A 21,586-nucleotide genomic window follows, 5' to 3' on the forward strand; every position below is an offset into this window, starting at 1 on the left:
TTGTTTATTATGGTGAGTTATTGTATAGTAAAGTGTGATATGTTCTAGTTATTGATCAATGAAAGACTTATTAGATGTTCTAAAGAATGAACATTGAGGAAAAGAACAACTAGGAAAGAAAATAAGTATTAGAGATTTTCAGACATAACTGTACTAACTATTCTAATTACCTTTTATAGTTAATTATTTTCATAACATTTTTAGTTTTACTTATCAGAAAACAAAATTTCAATTACTTATAGGCATCAAAAATTTATGATTAAAAAATAAATGAATACTGGTCACCCATTCCCTACATGCGCCCCATCCAGAACTCGGATGATAACTCCTCCCAGCATCTGGCAGGAACCACAGTGTGGTAGGGGACTTGGTCATGGAGGCAGCAGCAGTTATTTTCCCCTATCCCAGTACTCTGGACTCACATCCCAATCTCCATTAACTAATTCTGTGGAGAACACCCTGGCTATCTCAAACACATTAGGCCAATAGTCCACTAGCCTATTCCAATCACACCAAAATGACAGTGAATATAACAAGTTGTACAAGACTAATATAAAAGAACACATCCTCTGAAGCTTCACTAGAGACCCGACATAAGTCACAGAGGAATACCAAAGAGGAAGGTAGTATTCTAGAAGGGAAAAAAGGTGACCACCATTGACCAAGTTCATCCAGAATCCTTTTGAGAGGGGTACACTGACAGTGAACTGGAGAGTTCCACTTCCGTACCACCACAACAACATGAAGAGAAGAGCAAATTCATTCCATGAGAAGAGGATGAAGAAAAGACTCCAGAAGACTCAACAGGGTTTACGCACAAATACAATCTCTCCAATAAAGAATTCAGAGATGAGATATTGAAGATGTTAAATGAACTCAAAGAAACGGTGGAACAGGCATTCAGTAAATTAAAGGAGGACATGAAAGAAACAGTGGAACAGACAGCCAAGAAAATACAGGATGAAATGAGAGCAGAAAGCTACAAACAGAAGTGTCACTAATAAACGACTTGGTAAATGAAATAAAAATCTCAGTGAGTGTCCTCAACAGTAGAATGACTACAGCCAAAGACAGAATCAGTGAGCTTGAAGATGAGCTGCAGAAAACATATAGGCAACAACATACAATAAGAAAAGACCACAAGATAGCTCTAGGGCGAGTCAGAGACCTTAGTGATGAACTCAAGAGAAACAACATAATAATCACCAATCATTGGAGTACTAGAAAGACAGGAAGGCAATGCCAATAAAATAGCAACAGTTAAAGATATAATTGTTGAGAAGTTCCCAGAGCTAGAGAATGCAGGCATACAGATCTGAGGAGCCCGAAGGGTACCAGGTAAAAGAGACCCTAATAAAAAGACTCCAAGGCATATCAAAATTAGAATGATGGATATCATGGATGGAGTCACAATACCACAAGAAGCAAGGGCAAAGAAGGAAATCACATAAAAAGGAACATCCCTTAGATTTACAGCAAACTTATCATAGGAAACCTTCCAAGTCAATGGTGGGATATAGTGAAAAAAAAATCAATGAAACAAAGGTCTTACCAAGAATACTCCATCTGACTAAAATCTCACTTAAACTCAAAGGAAGAGAAAACATTTGGCAAGATTCAGCACCCGTTTATGATGAAAAATCTCACCTAAATAGGTATTGAAGGAATTTTCCTCAATATAGCCATCTACCACAAGCCTATGGCAAGCATTATCCTCAATCAGAAAAATTTAAAAGTCCACCTTCTAAGATCAGGGACAAGACAAAGATGTCCACTCTCACCACTTCTATTTAATATAGTACTGGTAGTACTTGCAATAATGGTTAAGCAAGAAAAAGATATTAAGGGCATACAGATAGGAGAGGAAGGAAGAAATCTCTCAGTATTTGCAGATGATATCATACTATATTTAGAGAACCCTAAAGCCTCTACCAAGAAGATTCTAGAAACAATAGACTTGTATAGTAAAGTTTAAGACTACAAAGTCAATATCCAAAAGTCCATGGCTTTCCTATATGCAAATAATGAGAGAGAAGACAGTGATATGAAAAAATAATCCACTTCACAATCATGCCTCAGAAATCAAGTACCTTGCAATCAGTATAATTAAGGAGGTAAAGGATCTGTACAAAGAAAACTACAAAATGCTATTTCAAGAAATGAAAGAGGACATGAGGAAATGGAAATACATCCCCTGCTCATGGATTGGGAGAACTAACATTGTCAACATGGTAATACATCCCAAAACACTATTCAGATTCATTGTGATCCCTGGGCTGGAGTGATAGTAAGCTGCCTTGCAAGCTGCCAACATGGCCGAACTGAGTTCAATTCCTCCACCCCTCTAGGAAAGCCCGGCAAGCTACTGAGAGTATCTTGCCCGCACAGCAAAGCCTGGCAAGATCCCTGTGACGTATTCAATATGCCAAACACAGTAACAGTAAGTCTCACAGTGGTGACATTACTGGGCCCGCTCGAGCAAATCGATGAACAACGGGAGGACAGTGTCAGTGACAGTGACAGTGATTGCGATCCCTATAAAGATACCTATAAAATTCTTCAAAGAAAATGATCAAACACTCCCAAAATTTATATGGAACAATAAACCCCTATGAATAACTAAAGAAATTCTTGGGGAAAAAAGTTGGGAGACATCACCTTCCCCAATCTCAAACTCTACTAGAAGGCATTATAATACAAACAGCATCATATTGGAACAAAGACCTATCCACAGACCAATGGAACAAGGTTGAATATCCTGCCACATGCCCTCAAATATATGATCATCTAATCTTTGATTACGGTAGCAAGAATGTGAAACGGAGCAAGGAGAGATTCTTTAACAAATGGTTCTGGCAAAATTGGACACCTACATGCAAAAAAAATGGGGTTCAGACTTCTACCTAACACCATGCACAAAAGTTCGATCAAAGTGGATTAAACACCTCAACATCAGACCAGAATCCATAAGGTATATTGAAGAAAAGGTCGGCAAAATTGTCAGTGACATTGAAACTAAAAATTTCTACAAAGATGAAATGCCACTCACCAAGCAAGTGGAAACAGAGATAAACAAATGGGACTATCTTAAACTAAGAAGCTTCTGCACCTCAAAAGAAATAGTGACCAGAATACAAAGACATTGTACAGCATAGGAAAGGATATTCATCCAATACCTATCTGATAAGGGGGTTGATATCAAGGATATACAAGGCAGTGGTTGAACTCTACCAGAAGAAAACATCCAATCCCATCACAAAATGGTATGCTAAAATGAACAGAAACTTTCCTAAAGAAGAAATCCAATGGCCAACAGACACATGAAAAATGCTCTTCATCATCAGAGAGATACTGATCAAAACAACAGTGAGATATCATCTCACACCATCAATACTGGCACACATCAAAAGAACAAAAGCAACCAGTGTTTGCATGGATGTGTGAAAAGGGGGACTCTCTTTTACTGCTGGTGGGAATGCCAACTGATTCAGCCCTTTTGGAAAACAATATGGACATTTCTCCAAAAATTAGAAATTGAGCTCCCATTGATCCAGAAATGCCACTTCTGGGAATATATACCAGAGATGCAAAAAAAAGTACAGTAGAAATTATATCTGCACTAGTATATTTATTGCAGCACTGTTTACAATAGCCAGAATCTGGAAAAAAATCCCTGAGTGCCTGATAACAGATGACTGGTTAAAGAAATTTTGGTACCTCTACACAGTGGAATACTACACAGCTGTTAGAAAAGATGAAGTCATGACATTTGCATATAAATGGATCAACATGCAGAGTATCATGCTAAGTGAAATGAGTAAGAAGTTATGCCAAAAGAAGGGCCAGATATAATATTATAAGTGGTAGGTTGCTTGTCTTGCACACAGTCAAACTGGGTTAGATCCCTAGAATCCCATATTATTTGAGCCTGCCAGGAGTTGTCACATAGGACAGATCAAGAAGTTAAACTTGAGCTTTTCTAGTTGTTCCCCCTTCAAAAATCCAAAAAGAGAGAGAGAGAGAGAAAGACAAAAGGGAAAAAATGGGCCAAAATATGAAGGTTTTTTTTTTTAATACTACTTAATATCAGGAAAGTAGAACAAAGAATGACCCTCTAAAAATTCTGTAGTTCTTCATATCAGGTAGAATTTACCGAAAAATATACTACTTTTATATAACTTGTATTTATTTTTGTCTATTTATTTATAATCTGTAGTATAGAAACACAAAATAGAATAATTTTTTTTTCTTCTTGTATCACACCCAGTGATGCACAGGGATTTCTCCTGGCTCTGCACTCAGGAATTACTCTTGGCAGTGCTCTGGGAAATGCTGGGGAATTCTGGGGATGGAGCTTGGGTCAGTCGCTTGCAAGGCAAATGCCCTATCTGCTGTACTATCACTACAGCCCCTAGAATAATATTTTTTAAATAAGATCACTTACCTAGCAGTGGTCTGGACCGGCAGTGCAGGTCGGATACTACAGTTCTCTTCTAGGTTCTATACTCCCTCCCTGGGAGGTTTGAAGGGTCCTATGGTGTATAAGATTTATAGGGGTTGAAAGGCACGTATATATTAGATTTTTTATCCACCCCTTTGAGTTATATCCTTGGGCCCTAATCATAAATGTGTTAGATCATGGGTTTCTGGAATGTGTGTAACTTTCACCTGAATACATTTTACTACCTTAAACATCTTACCATCCAACAGTCAAAATCAGTATTCGGCTGTTTATCGAAAGGTTGGTGGTTCAGGCCCGCCTGGGACACCAGCTGTAAAAAATCTTTAAGGGGCGGTGGGGGGGGTGGTTGGCGATGGCTCTTAGGTGGTATTCCCTTTGAATCTGGTGGGCCTTCAGGAAGGGCTTTCTTATGTTGATTTTGCTACCAGATTGGGTGCAGTGTCAGCTTAGAGTGCTGGGGAGTTGGAGAGGAAGAGAGCTGGAAAACAAGAGAGCTGGTTGGAGAGAGAAGGGAGTTGGAGAGGTAAGAAAGTTGGAGAGAGGTGAGAGCAGGGCGGCAAGATGGACCACAGAGAGCACTCTGAGCTGACACTGCACCCAGTCAGGTAGCAAGGGAGACAGAGGGAGAAGAATGTAGAAAAAGAATACAGGATCAGGCACATCAAGAGAGAGAGCCCAGGCTGTGAGATGAAGTGAGAAGAGATGACTGGGAGAGACAGGAGGAGACGGAAGGAGGAGCAGTGGGGACTAGAATGGGAGGCTCAGAGGGACTGGGGCAGGTGCGTGGGGAGAATGGAATAAACTGCAACTGATCAATCAACCGGCTTGGCCCTAGTCTCCTCCACCGTCTGCCCCATGACCCTGAATTCGGCCGGTAGGGGAATTCAGCCCACCCCCAGCCCACCCCGGCCGCCTCTTAAAGATTTTTGCAAGTATTAACCATCAGAATTTGTCAGTTCAAATTCCATATATATTACTTGATAGACATAAATAATTATCTGTAATGTAATTAAAATTCACATGAACTATTTGAACCTTATTTTATTTATTATTTTTAAATGTTGTGCTATTTAATTTAAATTGAGTTCATTTACTTTTTTTACCTATTTTAATAAATAACCATAAGGTACAGTTATAGACTTACAAACTTCCATGCTTAAATTTCACTCATATAATGATTGAGTACCCATTCCTCCATCAGTGCTCATTCTGCACCACCAATGTTCCCAGTATCCCTCCCGCCACCCAAACCCCATCCCCCTGTCCTGCCTCTGTGGCAGGAACATTCCCTTTTATTTTTTCTCTCCTTTTGGGTGTTATGGTTTGCAATACAGGTATTAAGTGGTCATCTAATTCAGTCTATAGTCTACTTTCAGCACATATCTCCTATCCTGAGCAAGCCTTCCAAGCATCCTTTACTTGGGGGTCCCATCTCTATCTCAGCTGTCCTTTCCCCCAGTATGTGAGGCCATCTCCCAAGCTGTGAAGCAATCCTTCTGGTCCCTATCCCTACTATTCTTGGGTTTTAGTCTCCAATTCTGTTACTTTATATTCCACAAATGAGTTCAGTCCTTCTATGCCTGTCCTTCTCTTTCTTACTCAACTAGGAAGAGTCTGTGCTGAAAGGTTAGCTAAAGTGTCAGAAGCAGTAAAATAGTGGCTGGTGGGGAAGGGGCTTTTTTTGAGAAGCAGATAGGTGGGTAAGAAGCAAATGACAGGTGAGCGGGAGGCAAATGGGTCTGGGGGCGGGGCATTGGTGGCGGCAGGTGGACCCCTGGTGAAGGGATCAACGTTGAAACATCATATGCCTGCCTCAAACCCAATCATGAATAACTAATTTCACATTGACTAAATAATTTTTAAAATTTTTTTAAAAAGAAAGGAAAAAAGAAATAATGGAATAAAATATAACACTGTTCTGGTTATTGCAGATATATAATTTATTTAATGTGTCCTATATGTCCTTTTTAAAATTTTATCTATTGAAACATGTTAAAAATATATGTTTATCTAAAAATAAAAACAAACAATACATTTTGCATAGGCTGGTTTATTGAAGATTATCCCACCCTTTAAATTATGGAAGTTTTCCGTTTGTGTGTGTGTGTCCTTGTATGTGTGTGTTTGTATGTCTATATGTGTGTTTTTGTGTGTGTGTAATTAAAAAATAGATGTTGTTTGATTTTAACCATAATACATTGGCTATGACTATCACCCATGAAAGGATGCTAACAGTCCTAAGATGTTTTTTAACCATATTTATCTGGCCACTAGAAGCTACTTCTAGTCTGTTAAATGAATAAATCAGATAAATAAAATAATAAAATTAAAATAAGTTATTTGTTAAGGTTTTAAAATTGTGAGATTATTTAGGAAAAAACACTGTCCTCCCATTGTTCATCGATTTGCTCAAGCAACCCCAGTAACATCTCCATTTTTGAAACTTTGTTGTTACTGTATTTTGGCATATTGAATATGTCACGGGGAACTTGCCAGGCTTTGCCGTGTGGGCAAGATACTCTCGGTAGCTTGCCGGGATCTTTGAGAGAGGCGGAGGAGTCAAACCCGGCTCAGCTGGGCTGGCTGCATACAAGGCAAATGCCCTACTGCTGTGCTATCGCTCCAGCCCTGTTTAGGAAAAATAATTTCAAATTAAGAGATCAAATATTTAATATTTATTTCTTGAAACTGTTTTTATTGTGCTATCGCTCCAGCCCTGTTTAGGAAAAATAATTTCAAATTAAGAGATCAAATATTTAATATTTATTTCTTGAAACTGTTTTTATTACAAAAAAACCCAATTACTTAGCAGAATATTTATGTCTTGTAGAGGGGAAAATCACTGGCTTTGATGTGACCCCGTTTATTATCTGTGTTGGTTTTATGGAGTCCAGGGTATGGTAGACAAAACAGTGCCCCACTAGATTTCAGTGAAGCTCTGGTCCAGGGAGGTCTGGAGCGATAGCACAGTGGGTAAGGTGTTTGCCTTGCATGCAACCAACATGGCCAACCAGGGTTCGATTCCTCTGCCCCTCTTGGAGAGCTGAGGAAGCTACAAAGAGTATCTCGCCTGCACAGCAAAGCCCGGCAAGCTCCCCGTAATGTGTTGGATATGCCAAAAACAGTAACAAGCCTCACAATTTGTTGTGAGATGTTACTGGTGCCTGTTAGTGCAAATTGATGAACAATAGGAGGACAGTGCTACAGTGCTACAGTGTTGGTCCAGAGAAAAACACATCATCTGAATTGTATTGGTATTACAGGATATAGAATGATGCTTTTAATGTAGTGAGATTAATAAATAATACAAGAAAAGTGTGAAGTTCCAGTTCAAAATGTGTCCCAACTAAACGTATTACCTCGAATTCTACAGTCAGTGTTGGAAACTGCCTAATTCCGTAGAGCTGCTTATGTTATTCCCTTTCAAGAGTTCAGCCCTGAAAGACAGTAACAGTCTTTACTTTGCCACATTTAAATTCCAAACGGTGGAGGTGAGTTCAATTCATGTTACTTTTCATAACTATTATTACTGAGAGTTACTTCATTTTATTTCCTACATCTTATATTAAGCATCTTTTCATCAGAAATTGATGTCTTCACTACTTTTGGAAAAGAGACATGCTTTGAGACTAACTCTTGATTCTTGTGAATACTATAACTGTATCACTAAAATATATGAAATGAGATTTTAATAGTATATACTGAATGCTGACACTCTATTTAGATGGTGCATATTTGCACCTTTTTGTGTTCTCCCCCAAACAAAATAAGGTGCATTTTTTAGGAGTGGGGGTAGAGCTGAGGCCACACCCAACTTACTGGGTCTTGCTCCTGGGTCTCTGTTAAGAGATTACTCCTGTGATGTTTAGAAATGACCCAGACTTGTTACATGCAAGGTAAGTTCACATGTCCTATACTATCATTGCTGCAAGTAAGAAATATTTTTTTCTACGTATGCAAGAACTGTTGGAAAATCTTTGTTGGTAAGTTTGTTTTCAATTTTTTTTAATGTATGGATTTTTTTTTAATTTTTATTAGTGAAACACCATGAGGTACAGATGTAGACTTACAAATTTTGGTGCTTGGGTTTCAGTTATACAATGATTGAGTACCCTTCCCTCCGTCAGTGCCCATTCTCCACCTCCAATGAATCCAGTACCCCTTCTACCCCCCCTAACCCCCTCATTCGACCTCACACCTGTGGTGGGACATTCCCTATTGTTTTCTCTCTCCTTTTGGGTGCTGTGGTTTGCAAAAGAGGCATCGTGTGGCAATCATGTTCAGTCTATTGTCAACTTTCAGCATGCATCTCTCATCCTGGAAGGATCCTCCCAACACCCTTTATTTGGTGCTCCCTTCTCTATTGGAGCTGCTTTTTCCCCTATATGTGCCTCTGGCTTCCAAGCCATGAAGTGATCCTCCTGGTACTTATCTCGGCTATTCTTGTGTGTTAGTCTCCTATTTTGTTACTTTATGTTCCCCAGATGAATGCAATCTTTCTATGTCTGTTCCTCTCTTTCTAACTCATTTCACTTAGCATGATACTTTGCATGTAGTAAGACTTGTATGTAAATTTCATGACTTCATCTTTTCTAACAGCTACATAGTACTCCATTATGTAGATGTAGATGTTTCTTAACCAGTCATCTGGTCTCGGGCACTCTGTTTTTTTCTATATTTTGGCTATTGGGAATAGTGTAGCAATGAACATAGAAGTGCAGATGTCATTTCAACTGTACTTTTTTGCCTCTCCGGGATATATTCCCAGGAGTGGTATTGCTGGTTCAAATGGGAGCTCAATTTCTAATTTTTTAAGAATTGTCCATACTGTTTTCCAAAAGGGCTGAACCAGTTGTCATTTCCACCAGCAGTGAAGGAGAGTGCCTTTCTCTCCACATCCATGCCAACACCAGTTACTTTTGTTCTTTTGGATGTGGTCCAGTCTCTGTAGTGTAAGATGATATATTATTGTTGTTTTGATCTGCATTTCCCTGATGATTATTGATGTACAGCATTTTCTGACTATTTTTCATGGTGTTAGGTCGAGGTCTAAACCCATTTTTTGCCTATTGTTGTCTAGTTATGTCAGAAAATTTGTTGAAGAGGCTTTCATTGATCCACTTCACATTTCTTGCTCCCTTATCAAAGATTAGATGTTCATACATTTGGGGTTGTGTGGACAGATATTCCACCCTGTTCCATTGCTCTGTGACACTACCTTTTTTCTAGTACCATGCTGTTTTAATTATTATGGCTTTGTAGTAGAGTTTGAGGTTGGGGAGGGTAATGCCTCCCCATGTCTTTTTCCCAAGAATTGCTTTAGGTATCCGTGGGTGTTTGCTGTTCCATATGAATTTCAGGAGTGCTTGGTCTATTTCTTTGAAGAATTTCATGGGTATCCTTATAGGGATCGCATTGAATCTGTATAATGCTTTGGGCAAATATTGCCATTTTGACAATGGTAATGCTTCCTACTCATGAGCCAAGGACATGTTTCCATTTCCTCTTGTCCTCTTTTATTTCCTGAAGTAATGTTTTGCAGTTTTCATTGTAAAGGTCCTTTACCTTTTTAGTTAGGTTGATTCCGAGGTATTTGATTTTCTGGGGCACAATTGTGAACAGGATTATTTTTTCATGTCACTTCCCTCTGTCTCATTCTTTGTGTATAGGAAGGCCATGGATTTTGAGGCATTGATTTTATAGGGGGCAACTTTACAAATCTATTGTTTCTAGGAGTTTCTTGGTAGAGGATTGAGGATTCTTGAGGTATAGTATCATATCATCTGCAAATAGTGAGAGCTTTACTTCTTCCTTTTCTATCTGGATGCCTTTAGTGTCTTTATTTTTTAGCATCTCCTGGAGTTTTTTTCTTCTTTCTTATGTTTATCTATTGGATTACTGTGGGAAAAGTTACAAGGCTTTCAGATATAAATCTTGGTCATACGATGATCAAACACCTTTCCCTTCACCAGTACTTATATTTCACCAACAAGAACCCCAATATATCCCCCTCCCACCCCTCCCAATGCCTGTGAGGCAGATAATTTCTACTTAACTCTCTCTCTCTACTTTGATTACATTCATTATTTCGACAAAAGATGCACCATTATTGTTTAGAATTTCCCCGAATCAGAATTCTGAAAAGGCATTGTGAAATAATTTGATTTCTATAGCTGGTTATGAAACCATATGATGTTTGATATTTTACTAGGTAAGTCTAGAAGGATTTTTGTAAAGAGCCAGATAATTTTGAGATTAGTTTCTGCGTGTCTGGTATTATGGCCATGCGGGAAAGCTGCTCATGGGAGGCAACTCGTGACCTCAGTAGGTCGTGAAGGATGACCCAGTACTGTTCCCCTTCCCATGAGACTGTAGTTTCCCTGTCACCGCCGGCTCATACGTGGCTTTCCTATTAGCTCTGAGAAGATGGCTACCTTGCTTCTGGTGGGGAAAAATGCGGAAGGGAGCAACACCCTCTCCCTCCCGGGGAGGCATGGTGCCATGGGATAACGCATGGTTCATTCACTTTTCTGCCACAAGCTGCCGGGCTTTGGATTAAGTCCTTTTTCCTCTGGAGCCATGGCTATGCCAGAGAGCCACTCATGGGGGGCAACTTGTGACCTCAGTAGGGTGTGAAGGATGAGTCAGTACCACACCTCTTCCCATGAGACTGCAGTTACCTAATGTCTTTTCCTTGCCTAATTGCTATTGCAAGAACTTCCAGTCCTATGTTAAACAGAAGTGGTGATAGTGGACATTCTTGTCTTGTCCCTGATTTTAGAGGAAAGGCCCTTAGTTTTTCTCCATTGAGGATACTTCTTGCCATGGGTTTGTCATAGATGGCTTTGATCATCTTGAGGAAAGTTCCTTCAAAACCCATTTTGGTGAGAGTATTCATCATAAACGGGAGCTGGATCTTGTCAAAAGCTTTCTCTGCATCTATTGATATGATCATATGGTTTTTACTTTTGTTGATATGATGGATTATGTTGATTGATTTCCCAATGTTAAACCATCCCTGTATCCCCGGGATTAGTCCCACTTGGTCGTGTTGTATGATATTTTTGATGAGTTGTGGATTCTATTTGCTAATATTTTGTTGGGGATCTTCTCATCCATGTTCATAAGGGATAATGGCCTATAGTTTTCTTTGTTGGTGGTGTCTTTGTTTGCTTTTGGTATTAGGGAGATATGCGCCTCATAGAAGCTGTTTGGGAAAGTTAATGTTTTTTCAATATCCTGAAAAAGTTTGAGGAGAACTGGCAAAAGGTCTTCTTTAAATGTTTGGAAGAATTCACTAGTGAATCCGCCAGGACCCGGGCTTATGTTTTTGGGAAGACATTTGATTACCGCTTCAATATCCTTGATATAAATGGGTCTATTCAGGTATACCAAGTCTTCCTGGTTCAATTTTAGGAGATTATAGGAATCCAGGAATTCATCCATTTCTTCTAGCTCTTGTTTTGTGGCATACAGACTCTCAAAGTAGTCTCTGGTGATCTTTTGAATTTTATTGGTTTCTGTTCTGATGTCCCCCTTTTTATTTCTGATTCAGTTTATTAGGGTTCTCGCTCCCTTTCTTTGTGAGTATTGACAGTGATTTAGCACAGCGGGTAGGGCGTTCGCCTTACAAGCGGCCAACATGGCCGACCCGAGTTCGATTCCTCCGCCCCTCTCGGAGAGCCCGGCAAGCTACCGAGAGTATTCGATATGCCAGACACAGTAACAACAAAGTCTCCAATGGAGACGTTACTGGGCCCGCTCGAGCAAATCGACGATCAACGGGAGGGCCTTTACCTTTACCTTATTGACAGTGATTTATCAATCTTCTTTATTTTCTCAAAGAACCAGCTCTTGGTTTCTTTGAACTTTCAGATTTTTTTTGGGTTTCAATGCTGTTAATTTCTGCTCTAAGTTTTATTATTTCTTTCCTTTGGCCGGGCTTGGATTCCTTTTGTTGGTCTTTTTCAAAGATATTGAGCTGTGTGGTTAAGTTATCTATGTAGGCCCTTTCTTCCTTCCTTAGGAATGTTTGCAACACTGTGAATTTTCCTCTTAGCAGAGCTTTAGCTGTCCCATACGTTCTGGTATCTCATGTCTTCATTCTCATTTGTTTCCAGGTGTGTTTTGTTTTGACTTCGTCTTTGACTTCCTTCCTGACCCACTCATTTTTCAACATTGAGTTGTTTAATTTCCTGGTGTTTGATTTGTTTCTCAGTGTTTTTGTGTGATTTGCTTCTATCTTCAGTGCATTGTGATCTGAAAAGATTGTTGATACTACTTCTATCTTCCTAATTCTATTGAGGTATGTTTTGTGGCTTAACACATGGTCTATTTTGGAAAATGTTCCATGTGCACTGAAGAAGAAGTGAATTCTCTCTTTTGGGGCTCTAAAGCCCTGTATAGGCCCATTAGTCCTCTCTATTCTATTTCTTCCTTCAAAGCCAATGTTTCCTTGTTGAATTTGTTCTTGTTGATCTATCCAGAGGTGATAAGGTGATGTTGAAGTCTCCAACTACTATTGTGTTACTAGCAAAGTCCTCCTTAAAATCTGTTAGCAGTTGTTTTAAGTATTTATCTGGTCCCTCATTAGGTACATATAAATTTAACAGTGTGATTTCTTCCTGTTTTACATATCTTGATAAATAGAAAATGGCCTTCATGGGGGCTGGAGCAATAGCAGAGCAGGTAGGGTATTTGCCTTGCGCACAGCCAATCTGGGTTCGTCCCGGCATCCCATATGGTTCCTTGAGCACCACCAGGAGCATTTCCTGAGTGAAAAGCCAGTAGTAACCCCTGTGCATTGGCAGGTGTGACCCGAAACCAAAAGCAAAAAAAAAAAAGGCCTTTGCTGTCCCTTCTAATCTTTTTCAAACTGAAATTTATGTTGCCGGATACTATGGGCACTCCAGCATTTTTGAGGGAACTGTTTGCTTTCGTCATTATTTTCCATCCTTTACCTTTGAGTCTGTGCTTGCTCTGATTGTTCAGATAAGTTTCTTGTAGACAGAAGAATGCTGCTTTTAGTTTTTGGATGCCTTTTGCCACTCTGTGTCTCTTGATTGGTGCATTTAGACCATTGACATTGAGAGAGATTATTGTCATGGGGTTTTGTGCCATCTTTCTCTAGGGATTGGTTGTGTTTAAAAGTGCTTTCCTTCTTATCTTACAGGAGCCCCTTCAATCCTTCTTTTAGATTTGGTTTTGAGTCTATGAAGTTTCTGAGCTGTTATTTATCTACAAATTGGTGTATTGTTCCACCAAGTTTGAGTGTGAGTTTAGCTGGATAAAGTATTGGTGAGGCATTCAGTTTATTGATTTTTTTTTTCACTACATTCCACCATTGTCTTCGGGCTTGAAGGGTTTCCTCTGATAGGTCTGCTGTAAATATAAAGGGTGCTCTTTTTTATGTGATTTCCTTCTTTGACCTTGCTGCTTGCAGTATTGTGTTTCTGTCCACAGCATTCTTCATTCCGACTATGATATTCCTTGGAGTGTTTTTATTCAGGTCTCTATTAGCTGGCACCCTTCTGGCTCCTTGGACCTGGATGTCTTTATTCTTTAACTCTGGGAACTTTTCTGCAATGATTTCTTTGACTGGGGCTTTTTCATTGGGGTTGCCTCCCTGTCTTTTAGGTATTCTGATGATTCTAATGTTGTTCCTTTTGGCGTCATCCCCTAGGTCTCTGATTCTCTTTAGAGCTATTTTGAGGTCTTTTGCCATTGTTTGTTGTTCCCTATGCGATTTCTGTTGCTCATCTTCAAGCTCACTGATCCTGTCTTCAGCTGTATTCATCCTACTCTTGAGGGCACATACTGAGTTTTTAATTTTGTCTACCGAATCCTTTATTTGTAACACTTCTTTTTGTAGCTTTTTTATTTCTGCTCTCATTTATTCCTGTATTTTCTGACTATCCATTCTACTGTTGCTTTCATTTCTTCCTTTTTTTTTCTGGATATCTGCCCCATTGATTTTTTATGTAGTTCCTTGACCATCCTCTGCATTTCGTCTTGGAATTCTTTATCGGAAATAGTATATTTGGATAACCCCAGTTGAGGATTTGGGACTCTTCTTCGTCCTCTCCTTGTAGTGGAGATTTACTCTGTTTCTTCATGTGTTTTGCTTGTCTAGTGGTAAAACCCTGTAATTCACTAGCACTGTTCCCTCTTATTGTTGGAAAGGATTCTGGATAAGGTCTGTCCATGGTGGTCACCCTTCTCCGTTTTTAGAGTCTGACCTTCTTCTTAGGCATTATTCTGTGACTTATGAGGGGCATCTAGTGAAGCTTTGAAGGAGGTGCTCTTTAATATTGGGCTTGCACAGCTTCTTGCGTACTGAATTTTTCTTAGAATTGGGGTAGGCCAGTGGATTATTGTTTTGTTGTAGTTAAGATGGCCAGGAATTTTTCCATAGAATTAGGTGATAAAGGCTGGGATGTGAGTCGAGAGTGTTGGGTGTTGGAAATGTAACTGCCATGGCCTTGGAGAAGGCCACACTCACTTTTGTGGAGGCCATGCCAACTTTTGAGGGGTCCACACAGACGTTTGAAGAGGTCAGGCCCACGTTTGATGAGGCCACGCCTACTTTTGAGAAGGCCACGCCCTAGGGGTCCACACCCACTTTTGAGGAGGCCAGGCCTACTTTTAAGGAGGCCACGCCCTCTACTGTGGTGGCCATGCCCCCAGCCAGTCCAGATGCTAGTCCTCAGACTAGTTGGGGAGGGGCGTCATCTACTTGGGCTGGCATTCACTGCGGAAGTGGAGATAGGTACCCCAGGCCAGGGTCTGAAGTTTGGGTTGAGAGGGGGTGCCAAGTGGGTACAGACCTATTGGGGAGGCACGGCGACTCATTGGGCTAGTGCTCGCTGTGGTAGTGGAGACAGGTGCCCCAGGCTGGGGTCCCAGAGGTGGCTGGCTTTCAGGGTCCCGAGTTTGGGTGGGGTTGGGGCAACAAGCGGGTACACCTGTTTGGGAGGGGTGGTGACTAGTTGGGATGGTGCTCCCTGAGGAAGTGGAGGCAGGTGACCCAGGTCGGGGTCCCAGGGGTGGCTGGCTTTCAAGGTCCCGAGTTTGGGTGGGGAGGGGGCAAGCAGGTACCTCAATTTTTGTTTTTAGACCTTCCAAGAGGTGCTTAGAAGGCCTCAGGACCACCTCAAAGAATTCTTAGCCTGAGAGCTTTCAGTAAAATCTCCTTTTTTCCTCTCCTACATAAAAGAATGTGGTCCTTTTATTCTTTATTTTGAGTGACCTGTTCAGCTAGTGTTCAGGTCATCTTTAGAGGAATTGGTTCAATATAGAGTAGCAGGAGGTGTTGTGACTTTCCTTACAATCAGTTACATCAGCCACCATCTCCTTGGGAACTTATGAATTAAAATAATTTCTAAGATAAATATTACTTGAAAGTAAAATTGAATTTTAAGTTTCTGCATGAAGATAGTGACAATATGCAATTTATTAGTTATCTTCCAACTTTAAAACACTCAAAATATTCCCTAGGAAAAATATTAAAACACTAAAATTGTGTTTTCCAACGAGAAGAAAATTATTCTAAGTTAGTAAATACTTTAAAAAAGCCATTTAGTTAACATATAAAATACCTCATTTACCCCTCAATGAATCTCTAGATATTTTTATATACCTGTGCTCCTGACATTGCTATCAATGGTTCTCAAGAGCAATAACTTTTTCTAAATTTTAATAACAGTGTAAATCACAGTGACTTAATATTTTAAAAATCTCATATAATTGAAGTTGGGAGATGTTAGTCAACAGAAAAGATACAAATTGAAACTCATGAATCACGAATCACGACCATCCTGTTATTCGTCGATTGACTCGAGCAGGCCCCAGTAACGTCTCCTTCATCCTAGCCCTGAGATTTTTAAGAAAGTGCTATATTCAAGGCTCTTTAGGAGAACGAGACCCATCATTGTTACTGGTATTTGGCATATTGGGTACGCCACGGGGAGTTTGCCATACTCTGGCGCGTGAGCAGGTTATATTCGGTAGCCTGCCAGGTTGTCCAAAGTAGGAATGAGATAATAAGATGTCATAATAAGATGTCGGGATGTCGCTTCCGGGAGCTGGTTTTTATAGTCTCTGAGTCTTGTCCGTTGATGGGATTACACGCGCCAGGGGGCCAGTTGGTGGGTGTGACCCCCGCCTACTGGAATTCAGAGGATCTGGGTGGAGGATGCTCAGCCCCGATCCGAGTAGGCTTGGAGATCTCAGCCCTGGGAACCTCTTGCCTTTGTTCCTCTGCCGGTACCTTCATGTGTGCAGAGAGTGGTCTCAGCATGGTGGTAGCTGGTTCTGGAGGTCTTTGGCTGCCAGAGCCCTGGTCGGGGCGGGGAGGAAAGCTTGATCCGCTCCCCTCCAAGGGGCCCTGGTGAGGACAGCCAGGCGCAGGGGCAGGAGACTGCACTGTTCTCTTCTGGGAGCTGGGTTTTAATTGAAACTCATCCCTTTTATAAACAATAGGATAATTTGATACAAAACTAAAGCTCACTCATAACTTTAAACTTCATTTGAAAATTTAAAAGTGAATAATTTGTTCCAATTTTTAAAATCTTAGAAAATAAAATAAAAATGCAAAAGTATTTATCTTCATTGTATTCATGCAAGTGTTAAATCGGTTTGAGGGTGGTCCATATAATTATTTCTGAAAATAAATGTGTAAAATTTGCATAATAATGATTACATTCTTGTAATTAAAATTCAGTAATATCAAAAGTGTAGTATAAAAGTGACCTAAATGAAAAATAATCTATTAAAACTCTCAAATATATTACTTTTCATATAAAAAACATTAATTTTTAATTTTAATTAAGTTTAATTTTATTAAAAAGATTAAATAACATTGTCAACTAACATTTTAAAACATAAAAAAATACAATCAGTAATATATGTAAAATGCAATAAATTTAGTATTGTTTTATATTTTTCATAACTATAACTAACTACATAATTTCCCCTTCACAACCATAATTATTTAGCTCTGCATATACATGATTCTCTTTATCACTTTACTGTACCTGACATACATACATATCAGTATAATATTTAGATCTGTCTTTTAAATTTTTATATAAATACAATGATCATTTTTGCATCCCATTTTCACTTGATTTTCATGCCAGAAAATACTCATTTTCTTGAGATTGATTCATTGTTATTATAACATCACAAAATGTGTATATATGTAAATATAAATGCATGTGTGTATATACATGAAATGAATAATGTATTCAAATATATAAAAAGAGTGGAATCTTGGCCAATTATGAAAGAAGTGCTGACACCTACAGAGCAAATATGCATGTGTAACTTATATTCAGCCCTCTTATCTCCACTGGATTCACAGTCATAGATTTCATCAATAGATGTCCTCTGTTGGTTGAATTTGCGGATGCATTAACCAGGAATACAAAAATAAGTATTATGGTGGACCTATGCGGTTCAATCTAATATTACATGAAAAATAACTGTATATTTTATATATTATATAAATGTGTTCTTCATAGCTCTCGAAGTCCTTGCGATAATATGTTAAAGTGATATTAAGGACCAAGAACATTATTTGCTCTGATGATGTGACTCTGGTTGATCCTAGGATGGTGGTCAGTCACCAAAAGTTACAGCCATAATTAAAGGTTTGTAATTTTTGTTTTTGATTTGGGGCTACACCTGGCTGTGCTCAGGTGTACTCCTGGCTCTGTGCTCAGCTATCATTTTTGGTGGTTTAGGGACCAGATGATGTGCTGAGATAGAATCTGTTTTAGCCACTTGCAAAACAAATGCCTTACAGGCTGTATTATCTTTCTAGCTTCAAGGTTTAAGGATTTGTAGTCAACCCACAATACTTGAAAGGAGGAGGGAAATGGAGTTAACAATTGATTGTACCTGCTTAATGAAACCTGATTGAAAAACATGAAACATTGGGTTCAGAGAGATTATACAGTGAGAGGGTGCTTTTCTTGCAGGCAGTTGACCTGGGTCTGCTGACCAACATACTGTATCATTCCCTAAGGCCACCAGGAGTGATCCCTGAGTGCAGAAACAAGAGTAATCCTGAACATAGGCAGGTGTGGCCCCAAAAGTAATGGGTTTAAAAAGCCACCATGTTGGTAAACATGTACACTTACTGAGAAGAGTTTTCACAATTTCTTAGACGCTCTTGAGCTCAGGACACACTCAGACATTGTGGTATGTACATCCACAACCACTTTAGCAGATTTTTAAAAATAAATTGATCAATATGCTTACCAGATTCCTAGTGTAGTTTTTCTAGTGAATCAATTGAACATGAGGCTATCAGAGAAATTCCAATTTATAGTAAAGTTTTACAGAGTAAAGGACCTAGGTGTCTGATTCTTTTGATTAAATTTCTAAATTGAGTGGGAAAAATATTATGGTAGTTCCTTCTTAACCTGTGGTATCTGAAATTCTCTTCAAGTAGATATTGTCATGTTTAAGTTATATTATAGGACACTCAAGTGGAGTTGTGGAGAATTGTTTCATGCACTGATGCTTTTAGTGACCAGAGGTATCAGAAATGAAGGGTTAAAAATGAAGACTTAAAGAAATGCAAAGGTAATACAGAATCTATTTGATACACTTGAGTAGTTTCCAAACTGGGCCGGTTCACCCCTCCTTAGGCAACCTGGTGGTCCTCCGCTCCCGGAGGGTCACCATATTGATGCCGAACTTAGCGTGGACACCCGATCGGCATAACACACTACAGTCCAGAACTCCTGACCTGAGTTCGATTCCTCTGCCCCTCTCGGAGAGCCCGGCAAGCTACCCAGAGTATCTCGCCCGCACGGCAGAGCCTGGCAAGCTATCCGTGACGTATTTGATATGCCAGACACAGTAACAACAAAGTCGTTACTGGGCTCGCTCGAGCAAATCGATGAACAACGGGAGGGCCTTTACCTTTACCTTTACCAAGTAGTTTCAGTATTAATTTACTGATTATACATTTTCAATGCTGAATATTTTGATGATGAATGTAATATTCCAAGGATATATACAAAATAGTTAATTTCTAAATTGAGAATCTGAGAATTTTCTCTTTTTTATTTTGGTGGGGGGAGGGCGGTGTGGGAAGCACATTCATTGGTGCTCAAGGCTTTCTCCATACACAGGGATCACTTCTGGTAGGGCTGCGGGGAATTTCTGCCGTCCTGGGGATTGAACCCAAGTCAGCCACTTGCAAAGCAAGCGATTTAACCACTGTTCTCTCTCTTTGCCCCTGAGAATTTGAGAATTTTCAACAGTATTATATAGTGTCACACTACTTTCAATAATAAATAAAAATGTACATAAGTTCATTAAGTTTGGCTACTAACTTATGGCAAATATTATCAGGTATCTTTATACTTGTTATCTATTTGGGTGAAAACATAAATTATTATAGTTCTAATTTTTATTCACATTACAAACAATGATTTTGAATAATATACATATGTGTGTATATGTATCCCTCCTTATATAGTTACCTTGTTTGCTCTTATTTTATTACTTTAGGTAAAGGTAAAGGTAAAGGCCCTCCCGTTGTTCGTTGATTTGCTCGAGCGGGCCCAGTAATGTCTCCATTGGAGACTTTGTTGTTACTGTGTCTGGCATATCGAATACATCACGGGGAGCTTGCCAGGCTCTGCCGTGCAGGCGAGATACTCTCGGTAGCTTGCCGGGCTCTCCGAGAGGGGCGGAGGAATTGAACTCGGGTCGGCCATGTTGACTGCATGCAAGGCAAACGCCCTACGGCTGTGCTATTGTTCTTTATATACTCTCAATTTGTATTCATGGCCAACAGTTACTTGATTTTAAATCTATAAGCTTGCTTAAAGTTTTCAGTCTTCTAAATATTTCATGTATAGTAGGACATTTATTTTCTCTAATATATTGTGTCCCTTTTCCTATACTTTGTTAATCTTGCTTAAGAAATCCCTTCCTACTCAAAGATTATAAGTATGGTATTCTTATATTTCTCTAACAGTTTTCTATATTTTATTATACTGAAATTTCATTGTGTTGTGAATGAAGGAGAGAAATTGGTATATGGATATAAAATATATAAGTATACATTTATAAGAAAAATGCCAATCTCTTAATATTGAATGAAAAGCTCTGAATATAGTGATTACCTATAATTTCAATTTTAAATAATGCAGTCTAAAAGTTTTAAGAACTTAAATACATGTTTGAAATTTTTTTAAAAATGTGGATTGTTTCTTTTGGGTATCACACTCATCAGTGTGAGGGGGTGTTTATTTTTTATTTCTGTGATACATAGTCATTTGGGGAATAATTCAGCACAGGGTAACAACACATCACAGGTAATCAAACTCAGACCTCTTGTAAGCAAACATGCACTCAACTCATTAAACTATCTTTCTGGTATAATTTTCAATCTTATTAGATATGAATGCTATAAGAATAAATGTCCACTAACACAACACACTTTTTATTTTGGGGGTTTTTTTTTATAAAAATATTTTAGAAAAAGTTACATAATTTCTAGAGTTCCCTCAAAACCACGACTATATTCTCATCTCTAGAGTTCTGGTTTTGACCTGACTCTACTCATCAGCATATTTATCTCTTTAATTTTTTTTTACACTTGAACTACTTATGCATTTTCAAGAAATATACATGTTTTTAAAGATTTTTTTGTACTGAACACTGAATGTAGCCTTCCATATATTATTACGTTCTTGTAGAGCTATAGAGCATAGCTCATGAGTTATCCCATAATCATCTGCCTAATATTCCAAAGATGTACCTGTAGCAAAATAAATAAATAAAGAGTTCCCTCAAATCTCTCCAAACTTTCCAAACATTATTATGAAGTCTTTTATAAGTTTTTTAAGTTCAACGTCTGTGCCCTCTCCCCGAAACCCAAAATTTACATATTGGATTTCTAACCATTAAAAGCTGAATTTGGAGATAGAGCCTCCAAGGAATGAATGTTGAATAAATTTAAAACAGTAGATCTCTCACCCAGTTACATAGTGTCTTTATAATAAGACAGAGCTTTTTCTCACTCCCATACCATATGAAGACAGAAAACAATAGCACAGAAAAAACTAGGAAGAAAATGCTCAAATTTCTGTCACCGGA

Source organism: Sorex fumeus, unplaced genomic scaffold (assembly GCF_029834395.1).
Source record: "Sorex fumeus unplaced genomic scaffold, SorFum_2.1 ptg000054l, whole genome shotgun sequence".
NCBI classification, from domain to species: Eukaryota; Metazoa; Chordata; class Mammalia; order Eulipotyphla; family Soricidae; genus Sorex; species Sorex fumeus.